General features: G+C 36.2%; 1 long non-coding RNA gene across 1 annotated transcript; it reads left to right on the top strand.

Moving 5' to 3' along the window:
- Positions 1-1,309: 1,309 nt before the first annotated feature.
- On the top strand, positions 1,310-10,166 carry LOC145062395 (uncharacterized). The gene is made up of 9 exons (XR_013687547.1): positions 1,310-1,502; positions 7,425-7,607; positions 7,848-7,971; positions 8,636-8,706; positions 8,785-8,977; positions 9,104-9,325; positions 9,524-9,616; positions 9,706-9,811; positions 9,906-10,166. It is a non-coding gene; the product is annotated as an uncharacterized LOC145062395 (long non-coding RNA).
- The last annotated feature ends 9,016 nt before the right edge of the window (positions 10,167-19,182 follow it).

Genomic DNA, 19,182 nt, shown 5'->3' with positions numbered 1-19,182 from the left:
GGACATTCATTAGCATCAATTAAACATATAAGTTTAATTAACTAAACCCAAAAACGACATCGGAATGTTTCGATATACGGCGAGTTATACGGGTAGAATAGGTTTTCGGCGATGAACAACTTCGGGTTGTTACACTGAAGTTCAGTCATTGATACAATTGCGCCAATTTATCCTACAGACGAGAAACTTTTTAAAGACTGAATTTCAGTCTCTAATAGACTTGCACTATTTGACATTCGAATGAACACATATAATTGGCTAGATATTTGTATTTAAGAATGATTATTTAGTCATAGATGCCATATATCAGAGACTGATGAATCAGTCACAAATACTAATTCGAAGGAAACTTATTAGGGACTAAAAATCAGTCTTGGATAAACTAAACACATTTGGCTTCGAAGAGAAATCATTAGGGACTGAATTTTAGTCTTTGAGACACCCATGCCCTCCACTCCACATCATCCCATCTATTCCATTCACTTCCAGTAACCACCACTCGTCCACACATATAGCCACCATCTTTAAGCTCCAACTATGGAGCATTAGTTTGTGTTTTAGTTTGTGCTACTCATGTGATCATTTTCAAGAAGGGTGTGATGGTAAGATGAGCGGTTTGGTCATTTTCTTATTTATTAACAATATATAAATAATAAATAATCAATGAGGACATTTTATATATGGTATGAACTGAGACTTTAATAAAAACAAACAATGAGGACGATCCAAGCTAGAATAGAAAATGTTGGAAACTAAACGTTTAAATTAATACAAACCATATAGACTGTTCATGTGATTTACTCTTAAAAAAGAAGGTTTTGAAAATCGTATTGTAGACCGAACCAGCCGTCTTACATGTTCGATGGTCCAACTTGTCCAACCGATTGGACCGGTCTCAAAAACCAGAAAAACCTGATGATGTCATAATTACATTATTATTAACTTTAATTATATATACAAAATTACATAAAATAAAATTAATAAATATTTTTTATATTTCTGTTTTTTACCGGTTCTTATAGGTTTAACCGGTTCTTACCAATTTTTAGCGGTTCACATGACGAGCAATTTTTTTGGCTTCTTAGAACTGGGTTCGTGACCATTCCCGATTGAACCGGCCGGTCCAGTCCGATTTTAAAAACATTGTAAAAAACAAAAATTTATAGCAATTTGTATAAAAAGGAAATAAAAAACATTGAGATTCAATTAAAAAATATAAAAAACATTTAATTCTTTGGAAAAGTATGAGTCCTAAATTATTAAAAAATCTAACAAATAAAGTATGCATATTGCAAAATAAGGAGGAACACGCCTGTGGTTTGGAGGGGATACGGGATCAACACGATCTTTTCCGGAATTTCCGAGAGCATGGATATAGATTAATGGTACGGCTATTCAATCACATTCGGCCGCACAAAACCCTATAAATACATTACCAAAATTGAAGGAAGACTAGCGATTGCAAGGAGTCAAGGGCTTTGTGAAGTATTCGTCAATTCAAGGTAACATTAACTGTTTGTAGCTTTAATTTGATCGACTTTGATTTGGAATATTGTTATGCTTGGAATAACATATTGAAAGTCAATTCCAAAAAGTGTGATATGAATTTTCAACAAATACAGGTCATATAATATGAATTGATTTCATTTGGAATTTGATTATGCTATGAAGATGATACTCTTTTCTGCTAGAAATCTTTTCCCATTTAGATTTGATTAATTGTCAACAAATACAGGTTGTATAATATGGAGATTATTAAATAAATTACAGAAAGCATTAGCAACTACAGGACTTCTTTTCAATAAAAAAGAATCCAACTGTAAAAGCAATTCCAATCCCATTACATAATCAATAATAATAGTTAACTTTGTTTGATGAACACAATATCTAGGACAGGTTTCACCCAGGGGTATTTTGGGTAAAACCATCATATTTTTAATTGTTGTGTTAGATTTGGATTTGTTTTGGTTTAGTATGAATAGGATATGTCTCTATGACGTTTTAATTAAGTTTTATTCACGTTTTTCTAAACAAATCTTGGAGGACAAGCAAAATTTCCTAGAAAAATTTTCCCCAGTTTTGTTCCTCCCTCTGTATCATGTTTTTCGGTCCATGTCCTGCTGTGATTTTTATGTTTGTTTATTTTGTGTGATAATCTTTGTGAATTAAGTGAATTAGTTCTCAGATAAGTAATATATCATCTATTAAAATCTCATTTTAAAGGAATCAAGCAAATTGAAAACATGGCATCGCTTCAAGGACACTCAGAACAATAATTTCTATAACCACCAAATTACAAAATTAACCCTTAAGAATACCAAATATTTAATTGCAGCTTAACTTTCAACAATCTTGTCCATAATGTAAAGTCTTTTTATTAATCACAATATCAACACTCTACATTCGATTTTCTCATTCTGTTCAACTAAATGTATGGACCTCCTTATATGTTTAAAAATTATGACTAAGTTGGTGTCAATTTTTTCAATTATGACAACTTTTTTTCTATTCTAGATAAAAATTTATGTATAAAAATAAAACAATGGTATAAAATATAAATTGTTTATGAAAATGATATATATATATATATATATATATATATATATATATATATATATATATATACTATTTAAATTAAGGGGCTATAAATGAAATATATACTTATATAACATATAAGTATCATGAAGTTGATTTTGCAAATATTTTGGAACGTATAATAATATAATATATAAATAAAAAATTTATGTTATTTAACGATCCGTAAATAAATAACTTATGTATATTATATTAAAGACAAAAAAAATTTAAAAATAAATTTAAAATTAATATAATATAAATATGACATCTTGTAAAGCTTAAAAGATTAAAAAATAAAATATTAAAGGTTTATTTGTAATTGTAAGACTTAAAGGATAAAAATGAAATTTTAGAGGGTTGATTTGTAAATTGTTATGAACAGATGGAGGAATGGCGGGGCCATCACCATATTTTTACATTACATTTTGAAACAACACCATTTTGACAGCTACTTTTGAAAACAGCACCACTTATACAAAAACTCCCTCCCTATGCCACCATGCATACAAATTATCTTCTACTAAATAAGCACTGCTAGTGGAAGATGGTTGAATACAGGGGCGGATTTAGTGCTTGAAGAGTGGGGGAAGATGTCCCTAGTGACTTTTGAATGACCATATATTTGATATTATAAATTGGGTTTACTTATTATTTTCTATGATATATGCCCCCAATGGTCAGATGTAAGAAGTAAAAACTAAAACCTAAGCCTGCATGGCCCACCTAAATTAATTATCTAGGTTTAAGTTGTATGGTGTTCAGTCATCTAGTTACTAGACTTATGTATTCAATGCCACATGATTTATGCAAAGGGACCACATAACACAATACACAAACTCCATCACTCTCTAGGACTTCATGTATACATTACAAGACGTAATTAACTCATAATCATAAGTTATATCTCCAGTTATTGAAGAAATTTACATCAAATAAACAAAGGGTAGAATAGTCTTTTTTGCATTCCACAAACCAACATGTAAATAGATTTTATCTATTTAACATTAATGGTAGTTTTTTATGTTTCTTCTTTTTCTTCTTTTTGGTTCCTTTTAGTTCAACAACTTCATACTAAGATAAGATGGACAAGAGTTGGACTAAAATCACGAATAAGGTCGATCCAAAGTTCATGAAGGGGGCAATTGCTTTTGTGGAGATGGCTAAAGGTTACGTTGATAGTGAAGGTCGTACACACTGTCTATGTAAAAGCTGTCTAAATGTAAGAAAGCATGCACCTGATGTAGTTTGTAATCATATCATACATCATGGCTTTCATTAGTCATATAAAATATGGACATTTCACGGGGAAAGTCGCCAGGAAAATGAACTAAACAACGAGCATGATGAAAGTGATAATGAATCAGATGACGGTGTTGATGCTTTACTTGGTGATGTGTTTCATGTGGGAGCTGAAACTGAAGGAGTAGATGACAACGATGAGGCCGAGTCTTATAATCAATCTAGTAATCCAAATGTGGACAAGTTATTCGCTGATATGGAGAAACCTTTATTTCCATGATGTTATACTTTCTGTGTACTAGGATTTATATTACGATTGATGCACGTGAAGGTAACATGTAAAATGACAAATGTGTCCATGGATATGATACTGAAGTTATTGAGTGAGGCATTCAAGAACACAATAATCCCTAAATCCCACTATGAGGCAAAAAAGTATTTGCGTACTCTTGGACTTGGATACGAATCAATACATGCTTGCAAAAATAATTGTGCATTATTTTGGAAGGAAAATTTGGAATTCCAATCATGTTCTGTTTGTGGTGCTAGTCGTTGGGTAGACGATAAAATGCGTCAAAAGAAGATTCCAACCAAAGTCTTGTGTTACTTTCCCATCATAAGTAGACTTAAGTGACTATATGCCTCTAGGTATACTGCAAAGGACATGCAGTGGCACACTCACAACAAGTCTAAAGAAGATGGAGTTCTTAGGTATCCAGCAGACGGAAAAGCATGGAAGCACTTTGATACAATCTACCCTGATTTTGCCAAAGAACCAAGAAATGTACGCCTTGGTCTTGCGAGCGATGGTTTCAACCCTTTTGGGATGATGAGTACTTCATATAGTATGTGGCCCGTTGTGCTTATATTGTACAATCTGCCTCCTTGGAAGTCTATGATTGATGCTTCATTTATGATGGTTTTGTTGATTCCTGGAAAAGATTCACCAGGAAAGGATATTGATGTATATTTACGTCCACTGGTAGATGAGTTGAAACTTCTATGGGAGAACGGTATTGAGACATATGATTCTGAATCGGGACGTACATTCAACATGCGTGCAACACTTATGTGGACAATAAACGATTTTCCTGCATATGGTTACTTTTCTGGATGGAGCACAAGTGGGTACATGGCATGCCCAACATGCAACAAAGATGCATCTAGTATTCGTATACGAAAAAATAGCATATGTAGGTGATAAGCGATTTCTTCCCCCGTATCATCCTTGGAGGAATGCACGAGATTTTAATGGGAAAAAAGAGTCTAGGATTGCACCCAAACATATCAGTGGAGAAGATTGTTTGCACCAATTATAAAATGTCCCTTACTTTCCACATGGAAAGAAACAGTCTCACATTGGCCAAAAACGTAGAAGGAGCGAACGTGAGTTAAATTGGTCAAAAAAAAGCATATTCTTTGAAATACCATATTGGTGTAAGTTGTTAATGCGTCATAACATTGATGTCATGCATGTTATAAAAAATGTGGGTGAGAACTTCTTGGGAACTTTATTGAACATAGAAAAGAGGACAAAAGACACTGACCTAGCTCGCCGAGATCTTCAAGATATGAAAATAGGCAAGAATCTGCACTTGGTGAAGAAAAATGATCGTTGGATTAAACCGCCCGCTCCATATGTCTTAACTCCAATAGAAAGGAAACAATTTTTCTCTCTAGTTAAGTCTGTGCGTTTTCCTGATGGATATGCCGCAAACTTGGGTAAAAATGTTATTGTCGAGCAAAGTAAGATATATGGGCTTAAATCACATGATTATCATGTCTTCATGTTACGTATACTCCCTATTGATGGTCGTGGGCTTTTAAATAAGTGTATATGTGATACATTGACCGAGTTGTCTCAATTTTTCAAGATTCTAACTTCAGCCACATTACTTGTGAGAGAGTTGGAAACTTTGCAAGAAGAGATAGTTAAGATTGTTTGCAAGCTTGAACGCATATTTCCCCCCTCATTTTTTACAGTTACGATGCACTTGTGCGTTCATCTACCTCAAGAAGCTATTTTAGGAGGACCTGTACAATCAAGGTGGATGTATCCAGTTGAAAGGTATCTCGGCAATTTAAAGAAATATGTTAGAAACACAGCAAGACCCGAAGGTTCAATTGCAGAAGGTTATGTTGTTGAAGAAGCTCTGATATTTTGTTCACACTATTTACGTGGTGTTGATTCAATATTAGATAAGCGAGGTAGATATGATGATGAAACTACCAGTGATGTTCGAGACTATAAATTAGATATTTTCAGATTAAATGGACGAGGAATTGGGAAGCGAGAAACTGTTAGGATTTCAAACATTTCAATAAAGAAAGCATTGTGGTTTATGTTAACTAATTGTTCACAAGTTGAACCGTACTTGAAGTAAGTACATTTTCCCTTTCATAGTGAATTCACTTTTTTGTATCTCAAGGTATTTAAAGCTTACTTACACTTGACAATAAGCACTTGAATTTCTTGGAAAGACAACATCAAGCAGCCTTAGATTTCAGTGAATTACAACAATCTACATTTCCATCTTGGTTTTCATCACGGGTAATGTTACTATAACATAGTTTATATCATTTTCTCATGTCAGAACAATCAACCTACCCTTACTTTTTTTGGAAATGGAGAACAGATAGGTACAATGTATGAGCAAAATTCCTCGAAAATCAACGAAGTACTATTATATGCACTATCTCGTGGTCCAGATAACCGAGTTATATCACATAGTGGATACATAGTAAATGGAGTTAAATTTCTTGTTAAGTCACGAGATGATCATAGGAGGACTCAAAATTGTGGAGTCATAGCTGTAGGAATTCACAATGGTGTTGAAGAAGATTATTATGGATATGTTGATGAAGTCCTTGAATTTTCATTCATAAAAGGATACCGAGTTATTTTATTTAAAAGCATTTGGTTTAATACCGACCGTAAAAGGAAGCACGTGATGTTTGAACCTCATTTCATATCTATAGATACAACCAAAAAAGCTTATGACGAAGATCCTTTTGTGTTGGCAAATCAAGCAAAACAAGTTTTCTATATAAACAATCCCACGCGTGACTCGGGCTGGAAATCATAGAAAGAAGCACACATAGGCAATTATGGGATATTACGGATAATGAGGATGTACAGGATATGTTCGAACATGTAGGAACATCGTCGGACACAACCCCCTTTCAAACATCAAATTGTGAAAATTTCGAGTTTCATGTAGAAAATGGTGAAGAAGAGTTTGTGGAAATTGTTGATGTTGAAGCTTTTGAAGACAATTTAGATGATTTTATTGATTATGATACTATCCCCAAAGAAATTAGTGAGGAACCTGAAGATTTAGAGGGTTTAGATGATAGCAATGAAACAAATGTAGCCCTATTTGATGATTCAAACGATAAATATGAATAATTGTAATCTTTTTCTACTTTGTTGGTGTGTTTTGTAATTAGTTACATTTTTAAAACTTATTTACTATGATTATGAATAATTGTACTGTAGTTCTACTTCATTGGTGTGTTTTTAATCTGTTAATATTTAAAACTTTTAGACGATGAATATAAATAATTGTACTCCTAACTAACTTGTCTATAAATCACATCCTTTGCAGATAAAATGTGGATATTTCTGGTGATGATGACGATTGTTAATCTCGGAGGTACTAAGCATGTAAGAAAAGTACCTCGATAAATTTCAGTCACGTCATCAGGTGAAGGAAGTGAAGGTGAACTCGATCCAAAATTGTGTATGCTTCGTCGACGTAAACATGATTTGGCATCCGTTGATGCAACAGGTAAACCTTATATGTTTTTACTTTTTACTAAAAATTGAGTTAAAGCAAATTTTAAATGTAATGGATTTCAGATTTATGTTTTTGACCTGATTTGTGTTTTTAACTTTAAATCTAAAATTTTGGACAATGTACTTTTTACAACCTTATAAACAACTTACACGATGTATAGGTGTTATTCGGTTGGGTAATTCTATTTTCTTGTTATTCGGGTTCGGGAAATGTACTTTCTAATTTCTGCAGGAGGAAGTGGTCCGAGAAAAAATCCTCAATCAACATCAAATTTGCTTGTTGGTGAAGGAACTGTCTCTAACACAACTGAGCCAGTAGTTTGCCAAAATACGGATTCTTTTCTCGGGCACTACAGGTAAAGATCATCAAACCATGGATATACACCCATGCTTAACACAATTTAGTGAAGACAGATTACAATATCATTTTCTTTTTTATTTTATAAAAGCCACTGCTATGTCTTCTTTTGCATCATTTTTTAGTTTTTAAAGATCATGACACCATGCATATACACCCATGCTTTCTTATACAAAATAACAACAATTCCACTGTGATGCCCAGAGAAGAAAACCAGAAAGAAAATCAAATCCTTGTTTGTTTTATTAATTATCTCCTTCAATTTAGTATATATCTCTTTGTCTCTATCTATCCTCACATCATAAACGTAGAACTTTTACATTCTTTCAGGGCATCTGTTGGAATAATCAAACTCTAGGACAGGTTTCATCCAGGGGTATTTTGGGAAAAACCATCGTATTTTTAGTTTTTTTGTTAGATTAGGATTTTTTTGGTTTAGTATGAATAGGATATGTATCTATGATGTTTTAATTAATTTTATTCATATTTTTCTCAACACAGCTTGGAGTACAAGATAATTTTCCCAGAAATTTTTTCTCCTGTTTTGTTCTTCACCTGTTCCGCCTCTGTATCTTGTTTTTATGTCTCTGGCCAGCTGTGATTTCTGTGTTTCTTTCTTTCTTTCCACTTATGTTTACACATTTACACGCTTATGTGACTAGAAAAACAGGAGGGAGTGGTTCTAGAAAAAATACTCAATCGGCTTCATTAGCCACAGAGGAAGTCGTTCCAAGTAATCATAGACAATTTATTCTTTTATTTATAATATTACAAATTATGCATTAGATGATGTATACTTTCTTTCGTGTAGATCAACCACTGTCGTGTAGATCAACCACAGAGGTGGAGGCGAGGCCCTAATATTAATAAAAAGGCTTCACAAATTACGTGTCAAATGGAATTCCATACATGGGATTGTGATGCGGAGCTTTTGTCAAATGGAATTCCATACATGGGAGAAAGTAGCAAAAGAAAATAAAAAAGAAATGATTAACAAATTACGTGTAAGTTACATATCATTTTCCTAAATCTATTCATTTTTTGTTAAAATTTAAAATTCATAAATGGAAGTAATTTATTATTAAAATTTTATTAATAACATTCAATTTTAATTTATGTATTAAATGTAGGAAAATTTTGAATTACCGCACGAAGATAAAGTTATGATGGAGTATGTAGATGAACAAATGTGGAGGCAATGGAAACGCACACGAAATATTTTCAAAGATTATTGGAAGAAAAATGGAGGAATGACATATCCACAATTTGCAAGATCTAAAATGAAGCTAGATTGTCGTAGCGAAAAAGATTGGGGTTATTTGTTCGATTATTGGGAATCGGATAAAGCGAACGTAATTATTAAATTCTATAAACCTTATAATTTCATCTTAGAATTCTTATTTTATTTCTTGTATTATTATAAAACATGAGCTATCAAATATAAAAAAGTATACACCTATAACAAAATTCTCTCAATCTTGCACATACACATTTTATGTAATTAACTCTTATTTATATATTATTAACCACGTATAGTTCAAATTTTGTAGTAATATGCTGAACAAATGAAACATAATCACGGAAAACTTGTTGTTCCAAGTAGAGGAGGCTCAAGATCGATAGCAAATCACAAATTTGTCATGGTAAACTATCAAATTAATTCATATTTAAATTAATATATTCAAGAAAATTTATTTTTTACCTTTACTTATATTAATCTTTATTATTGCAGACAAATAAAGAGACTCAATTGCCCCCCCAGCCTAATCGAGTTATATCATAAGTTGCATTTTGATCCTATAAAGAAATGGATAAATGATGAGTCATGCATTCAATACGTAAGAATGATTTCCTGACTCATATTTATTTATAGTTATAATATATTGATATTGGTGTTATAAGTTATTATAATATGTTTTTATGTTGTATTAGGAAAATATTCTCCAACTCAAGGAGGAAGAATGTGCCAAATTAGTTTCGGCGGGAACAAGCATTACTCAAGAAATGGAATACGACATAGTGAAAAAAGTCATTAAAACTATTTGTGCCAAACATAAAAAAATTACAATCTGGATGGGAGGCTTCAAGTGGACCTGTTATGAGGAAAAAAGATATACATCTCTTATCAACCGCAGAAACATCTCAATCAGCCTCAAAAGACGAAGAAGATATGAAAAGTAAGATTGTTGCATATTAAGGATTAATTTTCAGTCCCAGATATAAAAAAAAAAAAACACTATCTAGGACTAGGTTTTTGGGACTAGCTAAGGACTAGCGAAATCAGTCCCCGATTCTCATTAGAGACTATTAACCATCAAAGGCTGAATATGTCAGTCTCTGATACCCCTTTTTCTTGTAGTATCCCCTGAGACTCCGCCTCCTCTCTAACCGGAGTCTCCAGCTCTATCTCCCTCTTCCGAGCATTTGCCTGAAGCTCGGCAAATGTTCGGTACGACGAGTTCACCACAAACTCTCGTATTCCCCTCCTCAGAATACTCAAATACCGACTCATATGTGTCTGCTCGGTAGACACGTGCTTAGGGCAGAACATCGCCCTCTCATGGAACATCCTGGTGATCACAGCAAACAGACTCAGTACCCTGCTTGAGGGTCAAGAACTCATGGGCCAAACGCTCCCTTTCTACCGGGGGAATGTACTCATCACGAAACATAGCGGTGAACCTCTCCCAGGTCACCGCAGCAAGCTCTGCAGAAGAATAATGCGCTGTCACAAACTTCCACCAGTCCTTCGCCCCCAAGCGAAGCTAGTTCAGCGCGAACCGAACTCTCAAATGCTCCAGACATAAAAATGTGTAGAAGAACCCCTCAATGTCATAGATCCACCTCATCGCGGCTATCGGATCCTGAGTCCCATCAAACTCTGGTGGCTACGTGTTGCTGAACTCCCGGTACAGCAACGCGTCACCCCCTGCGGCCTAGCAGCAGCAACGACTGTAGTGGCTGCAGCAACAACAGCATCAGTAAGAGCAGCATACCGCTCATCAAAAGTCTCAATCAATGTGGTCTTGATAGACCCGAACATCTTTGGAATCTCAGCACGGATGGCAGCAGCCACCTCATCATGAATCATATAGCGGAGCTCCTCACCGCTCACACCCCCCTCACTAGTCCCTGGCCTGCGGCGTGTCCCAACCATGATGTCTCTCTGAAATACAACACAAGATATCAAAGACTCACTCGATCGTACACACACTCGATATCCCATTCCTACTTGATCCCTGGTATCCTAAAGATTCTTACTTGGGCTCCGCACTGATCCGGTGCCTTCGATAGTACGGGCCCAATACTACCGTCCACACAGCATCAATATTCACGCCAAGTCCTCCAACTAGGATCCCAAGTCCCAAGTACTCTACTCTCTCTATACATACCCTACTCTCTATCAGGTCTCTCATAAACTCCTCACTGCTATCTATTCACTCTCAAGCATCTCCTAGCAGCAAAATCCTAGGCTAAGGCATCACAAATCAGGCCACTCTAGTCCTAATAAGAATACCTAGCCTACTCTAGCATGCATATCATATCATAACATATCTCATAACTCATAATGTAAGGGTAGTTTGGGAAATCACCGTTCGGGCACTAGCTGATCGTACTAGCAATTTGGCTGACTTGTCTTATACATATAATATATATTAAACTTTTAATTATATATAGTATAAAGTGTATTTTAAAACATTTAAAAATACAAGGTTTAATCTTGTAATTATATAAATTAAACTATTAATTTAATTAAATTTAAACCAATTTAAAGATTTATTAATTAATTTTTAATTTTAATTTTAATTAAATTAATAATAAGATCCATAAGGATAATATTAATTAACCATTATCAAGTCTAAGGATATCTCCTAACATTTAGGATTTTAGTTAATTATCTAATATAGGCAAAAATTGGATTATGGCAGATATTGAAATAGATACTTACCAATTAACAACCACATAAATCATATAAGGCAAGAAAATCCAAAAAACTGGATCTGGCAGTTCTCACGTCGTGAGAAACAGATGTTCACGACGTGATAAACAGCTTTTCACAAAAATCGATTTTATTCAGTTCATCCTATGTACAAACAATGTAAGCCACACCAAGGCTTTGATACCACCAATGGGTTTTATAGATTATAATAACAATATACTTGCAAAATTTTAACATTTAAAGGCACATGCAACCTAAAGGATCTATGTCTTAACACTTTGAATGTAACATTTTATGAACAATAAAAATTAACTTGAACCCTAATGAATCCCTAGTATAATCAAATATAATATTTATGGTTAGATACATATGATTTGTTGTAGTAAGCATGTAACACCCATTTATTAAATAAATAAATAAATAAATAGTAGCCCTAAAATCAATAATTATATATGTAACACCCTAATTTTCAAATAATTTTTTTACATATATAAAACACATTTTCATTCATGATTGTCATAAAAACATCATTTTATCACATAATCAATTCATAAAATCACATCCCAAAATCAAAATATGTAAAAGCTCCTCGAGTGTGTACTGATCAAACCGGCGCCTTCTCGCGATCCTCACTGGTACCAGAAACACATAACACAACAATCTAAGCATAATTTCTTAGTGAGTTCCCCAAAATACCACACACAACACATATTAGCCATTTGAGGCTATAACTCTGTTTGACCCTCTGGTCAATGTGTCTTAGTGGGACCCTCCAGTCCCATAACTCTGTGGACCCTCTGGCCCTAACTCTGTGGACCTTCCGATCCTAACTCTGAAAACTTTGGCACATACATAAAATAAGTCACATAGAAATCACATCATGCAAAAGCATACAAAGTACTCTGTCACATAACTCTAATTACCAATCTAGGTAAAGTATAGTGAGAAGACTCACCTCGGGTAACTCGGTAAATCTCGAACTCTGAAAAATCTGATCTAGCCTCCGCCTAATCATATGAAATAAGCACTCTAAATCAATACATCCCTTAAGGCTAGGCTATTTCCTCTCTTAGTACTCCCAGAAGGGTAAAAGACCATTTTACCCCTCTCATGGCCCTAAGACCCAAAATTGACCAAACGCTAAAAGTCAACAAAAGACAACTCACCGGGTTACGCTGCGCGTACCACACATGTACGTTGGGCGTACCCGGTGTCTTCACAGAAAACGGGGTGCGCAACCCCTTCCGTCGCGCGTACTGGGATTACGCCCCACGTAACTCCCAGTTTCAGACTCTAAGCATTTTGGGGTCTTAATCAGTTAAGACCCACGTCCAACTTCTAGATCTGACCATTTCTAACCCTCTTACTCCATAAAGTTGGTGACTTTAAGCCTTTGCATGGCTGGACAAGTCACTAACACCCATAACATTCCATTTCCCTACTCTAGAAAGCTCCTAACTCAAGCATGACCTCATAACAACGACCAAGATGGCAACTTTATGGATCTATAACACAAATATCACTGAAATGGGGCAGATCTAGGTCCATGGAGTACATTACACCTATAAAGTCTCCACCTTTGGGACTTTTAACCCTAGAAATGGTCCATGCAATCATCTAACCAAATAAGGAGGAAAGTTTTGAACTTTATACCTCCAATGCATCTCCTTCCTCTGTAGATCTCAGATCCAAACTTGCACTTCAAGCTCTAGCCTCCACAAGCTCCTCTCCTTCTTCTTCACTAACACACCAAGGCACTTTTAGCTCCAAAACACTCACTCTCAGCTAAGGACGATTGGGAGGCTCTCTTAGGGTTTCGCTCACTGATACGGAGGCTGAGAAATGAGCCTTAGCATCCATTATATAGTGCACAAGTCTACTATTAGGGTTTGTGTCTGGACCCATTACGCCCAACGTAACCCTGGGTACGCCCAGCGTACCCAGGCGAGTCCGCCTCCAAATTAAGCACATGAGTACGCGCAACGTACTCCCCAGTAAGCCCAGCATACTCATTTGCTACAAGAACTCTTTCAAGGGACCACTTTTGACAACTTGACAAAATGGAAGGGTATAATAGCTTTACCTGGATTTCGGGATGTTACAATATAGCAAGGTGTTGGTTTCGAGGAGTTAACTAGCATAATTTAGAAATTGGGGGCTAGAAGGGTAAGTTTCATTATTTATTTTTAAAAAAATTAGAAGGCAGGGGGTGTTTGGTAACTATTGTACTTATTATGAAAGGATTTTTAGATCTGGGGGTTGTTGGATAAATTTCAGACTTGTCTTGAAAGGGAATTTAGAAGGCAGGGTTTAAATGGTAAATTATGGATTTAGATTGAAAGAAAAGGGATAGTGAGGGACCACTCCTATCATTATGGAATGATGTTTTGTTGAATAGGGTATATAACCCTTCGGGTAACCCTAACCCTAGGATGTTTTCAGCCGCCTCCATTCACCCTCCTTCAACTTCCGGCACCGCACCATTGGTTTCGCTCACCTTTCAACAATCCATGGCCGCCAAATGATAGTTGATTCCAGCCTATGGTGTTGTCGTCAATGGGAGCCTTCAACCATCTGGTCCCGATGTTCCTTATGCAGCTACGTCATACCTGATGAAGACAGAGCCACTAACAAACGATCATTGTTCTATTGTTGTTGCTGCTGGGCTGTTCAGACAAGAACATGGCATCTCCAATCTCATCTTTTTCTTCGATCCCATCATCAACCACATCATCGATACTGCCAAGCTTCTGGGAGACCACCACCTTGCTCCACTGTTGCATCTTCCGCTGCCGGCTGTCAAGGTTGCTATTGCTGTCGTTCACTGTGCGCCGCCAGGTGGGTGGATGGATCCACTTCACCAGACCAAAAAGAGTGTGTGTGTGTGTGTGTATGCTTTGTTTGATTAGAAAACCAAGAAAGCCCACCACCACCACCGTGAGGTAGTGGCTGCCACCATCTACCACCGTCGGCCACCACAAGGGTGGTTGTGTGTGTGTGTGTGTGTTTATCTATTAGTGTGTGTGTTTATGTTAGGTTTAAGCATTGTATATTGTAATCGGTGGTGAAATAATGAAAAGAAAACTCATAACCAACACCGTGAGGTGGTGGCTGCCGCCACCATCCGTTGTATTGGGTGTCGGTTTGCTTAGTTTGTGTTTAGATTTCGCTAGGGATACTTGGACAAATTGAACTGTAACCATAACCAGCGCCGTGAGGTGGTGGCCGCCGTCGTGAGCCGCCGTTGACCACTACTACCCGAGGTGGTAATGGGTGGTGCCCTACTTATGAAACCCTAATGGACCTAAGGACTTAGCTTTTGAGCCAAATTGGGTTGTGATGGGTGGGAAACCATAATTAAGGTTTAGAAAACCCTAATTTTTGGATATGTGGGCCTTGGACTTATCAAGACCCACATTTGGGCCATTAGAATTGAATTATTAATTACACTCGATCACCATATGATTTATATAGTAGAGTGATGAACTTAATGGATTAAGTCCTTAATGGGTTAAGTGAGAAACACTTAACCCTAATCGTAATTTTATATGAAAACCCTAATGTCACTTGGGCTTTGGTGATTGGGCTATTGATGGGCCATCCAAGAACAATCATATGGACTAAGAATTTATGGATGGGCTTTAGGGTAAGGCCTATGTGAAGTTCGGGCCCAATTTGGAAAATTAGGCCATAGATGGGCCATAATTGGGTCTTTATGATTATGAGATATTGGTCCATTAGAAATGCAAAATGTTGGGACTAGACTAAATGTTTAGGCCTTAGAATAAGACCATGTAAAGGTTTGGGCCCAATTTTGAAAACTGGGCCATATGTTGGGCTTTGACTCATAGTTGACTTTTGGGCTTTTGGATTGGGCCTTGGGCTTGAATCAAGCTAAGATAGGGGTAAATCAGTATTTTACCCCAAGAATGGACTTATAGGTATATGTTGGAACCTAATTGCTGATTGGGTGTTATTTTGATGTTGACAGATTCATGAATCTGTCAGCCAACAGCCATAGCTTTATCCGCGGGACTTCAGCAATGTGAGGTGAGTCTCCTCACTGTTTTTATGGGTCTAAGGCACCAATGCCGGCCCATTTAGTTTATGTATGGTAGGAAGACCTAAGGGTTAGCCCTAAGTATTATGTATGAAAGCCCAGGAGGCGGCGCCTGACACACTCTATGTTATTATGTATGGTAGGAAAACTCGGGGGTTAGCCCTAGGCATTATGTATGAAATACCAGGAGGTGGCTCCTGGCACACCATATGCTAATTGGCTTATTAGGGTAGTATGTATGCTAGTTGTCTTTGTGATGCTTCCATGGAAGACCAGGAAGTGGCTCTTGGCACTTGTCTGTGAGACCGAAGGGGTGGCCCCCTACTTGGCAAGAAAGACCACGTGGCGGCCCATAGCATAATGGCAAGACTATGTTTGGCACATATAATCTTTATTAATTATGATATATGTATGGCTCATGGTTATGTATGATAGTATGCGAGTTATGTGCTTATATGCTAGACAATATCCAGTTGAAAGAGATTGAAGGGGTAAGCCAGCACCCAGATGTGCTAGGCATTATGTTGATATGTATGATATGTGGTATTTGGGGAACTCACTAAGGTTCGTGCTTACGGTTTTCGGTTTTGGTTTCACGTACTTCGTTTTCAAAGGAAAGGAGTCGGCTCGATCGCATCGCATCACACTATGTTTTCCGCACATGAGATCTTTGGGATTGTACTCTGATATTGTTTTATGATAACATGTTTTGATTATTGACACTTTGTTTTTGACATTGGATGTTTTATGGATGTTTTTATACTGTTGGTTTATGAATTAATTGAACTAAAAATGAAATTTTGGTCTAGAATTTTGTGATGTTACAAAACAAATCACTTCAATCTCCATCTAGAAAAACTTAGAAAGCAAGTACCAAAAATCTCGTGCCTCTAATGGCTCACACCCAAAACCTAGAAAACCTAGAGTGAAGAGGAGAGAGAGAGAGAGAGAGAGAGAGAGAGAAGAGAGAAGAGATGTATAATTTTCGTTCCTAAGCTTTATTTAACATCCCGACTCCCAAGTATAATAATTAATCAATTTGCATTCATGTTGTCAGAGCAACTCGACGAGTTGGACACCCCAACTCGCCGAGTAGAGGATTTAACGGTTGTGTGATTTTTAGAGTCTACTAGAGGAGTAGGAGCTGAGTGTGAAAACCCTAATTTTGAGGGTTTGTGTCCTATTTAAAGGACCTTAAGCCTTCATTTCCGCCTCCCTTATCACTTTAACACTCTGAGAGAAACCCTAAAGGAGCCGGTATCATCTGTGTGTGTGGGGGAGAGAGAGTGAGAGAGAGAGAGAGAGAGACTAAAAGTATGTGTTTTAGTGCATTCATGGAAGAAGATAGAAGAGCATAAGGCTTGGAATGAGAAGAATCCTCTGGATCCGGTGTTCTTTTAGTGCTAGCTACTTTTTGGAGGTAAAAAGTTGTCACCTTAATCATTGTTTGGTTAGATCTCTTCTTTAGGGAGTTTGTGGCCATTTCCATCTTCCTTTTTAGCCTTTGAGTTGTTTGAGCATGCCAAGAAGTTGATGTTAGGTTTTGAGCATTCTAACACTCCTAAGTGTACATGCAACCCTAAATACCTTGGATCTATGTTTTCTCTATTATACATACAAATATGAACATCCAAGGTATTATCCTAATCTAGCATACAAAACAATGAATATAAGAAGATAGAATGCATACCTCTTTGATGTAGAATGTATTCATGAAGCTTGAGTGCCTAGTGCCTCAAGTGTGACACCTCAAATGGTTCACACAACACCAAATACACTTGGAATGACATGAGAGAAATCCACAGCCCATGAAATCGGCTAGCCCTTCTTTTACATTCACTAGTGGAAGATTTTGGTGAACAATATGATGCTTATATAGTGTGTTACAATTAGGGTTACACCATGTAAACCCTAATTATCATGACCTTTCATTTCCATCACCCATGGGTTATGTAACCTCCATGGAGCATCCTATGGGTTTAACCCAACTTGATTATCCATGGAGCTTTGGCCCACTATATAAGTTATGGATGATTTGCACAATCAACCCATATATTTAATTAGTCTTCTTTTGATCACATAATTAATTCTAAATTAATTCTTGATCAATACTAATTAAATATTATTATTCTTATTATTAATATACTAGAACTTATAATATATTAATAACCATAAGTGTCTTATTTCTCTCATTTAGTCTATCCAAGTGCATGATGCCATGCAACCCAAATGGACCATGCCAGGTCGGGTCAAGTCTTACCAATTATAGTTATGGACTTAGACATTAATCCAACAGTCTCCCACTTAGATAAGTCTAAAACTATTATTGTGTATGACTTCAAGAACCGACTGGCAATCATAGCTCTCAAAAGCTTCTGTCGAACTCTGACCTTGTAGATGAACTCTAACCTTTGTCAATGACTTGTCCATTAGATAAGTGATCATATATTCCTCCATTCTAGATATCATATGGACTGAGACATGGATTATAATCATTCTATCTGTCCATTTATTGTTTCCCGATTTCCAATTTATGACGACTGACTAATTGAACAAATCAAATCAGTCCTGGCCCGGCCGCGCACTTCCATTTGTCATCATCAAACCATCGAGGGGCCCACAGATATCACTTTTATCCCGAAGGTAAAAGGAATGGATAAACTTCGACTCATATGACATGTTCTGCTACTTGTTGAATCAAACACAAAGGCACGTTTTATAACATCGAGTTACCAATGTGTTTTCGTGCCATCAATGTACTATCAACTCATAGTAACAACTCATATCTCTAGGTTTGAAGAATATAAGATATTATCGTCTCATGATCGCTCGTGATAACATCCAGGAAGTGATTCAAATGAGCGCGGGTTGAATCCAATACTCAGAACTTATGAGCACTCATGAGTATTGTAGCACAACTTTGTCCACCAACTTGGACCTCTACAAGCCAACCCATGATAGTCTTGATTCATATCTACTTCCAACATATGACTGGCTGTGGATGGTTTGAATAACTTAGTCATTCCGGAAGGATAACCTAGTTATTATGGAAGTCAAAACATGAAAAGTGAAACACAAGAATAAATGAATCTAATATGGTCTCAGAACTTATGAATATAAATAAAACACCTTTTATATATCACCATAGGATTGCACATTATTCATTGTATACTGTTTCAGCTATCAACTTTATTCTTGAATTTAAAACA

Source organism: Lactuca serriola, chromosome 7, assembly GCF_051521515.1.
Source record: "Lactuca serriola cultivar US96UC23 chromosome 7, Lser_US96UC23_V15, whole genome shotgun sequence".
NCBI classification, from domain to species: Eukaryota; Viridiplantae; Streptophyta; class Magnoliopsida; order Asterales; family Asteraceae; genus Lactuca; species Lactuca serriola.
The sequence above is the reverse complement of the archived record's forward strand: the minus strand, read 5'-3'. Positions and strand labels throughout refer to the sequence as shown.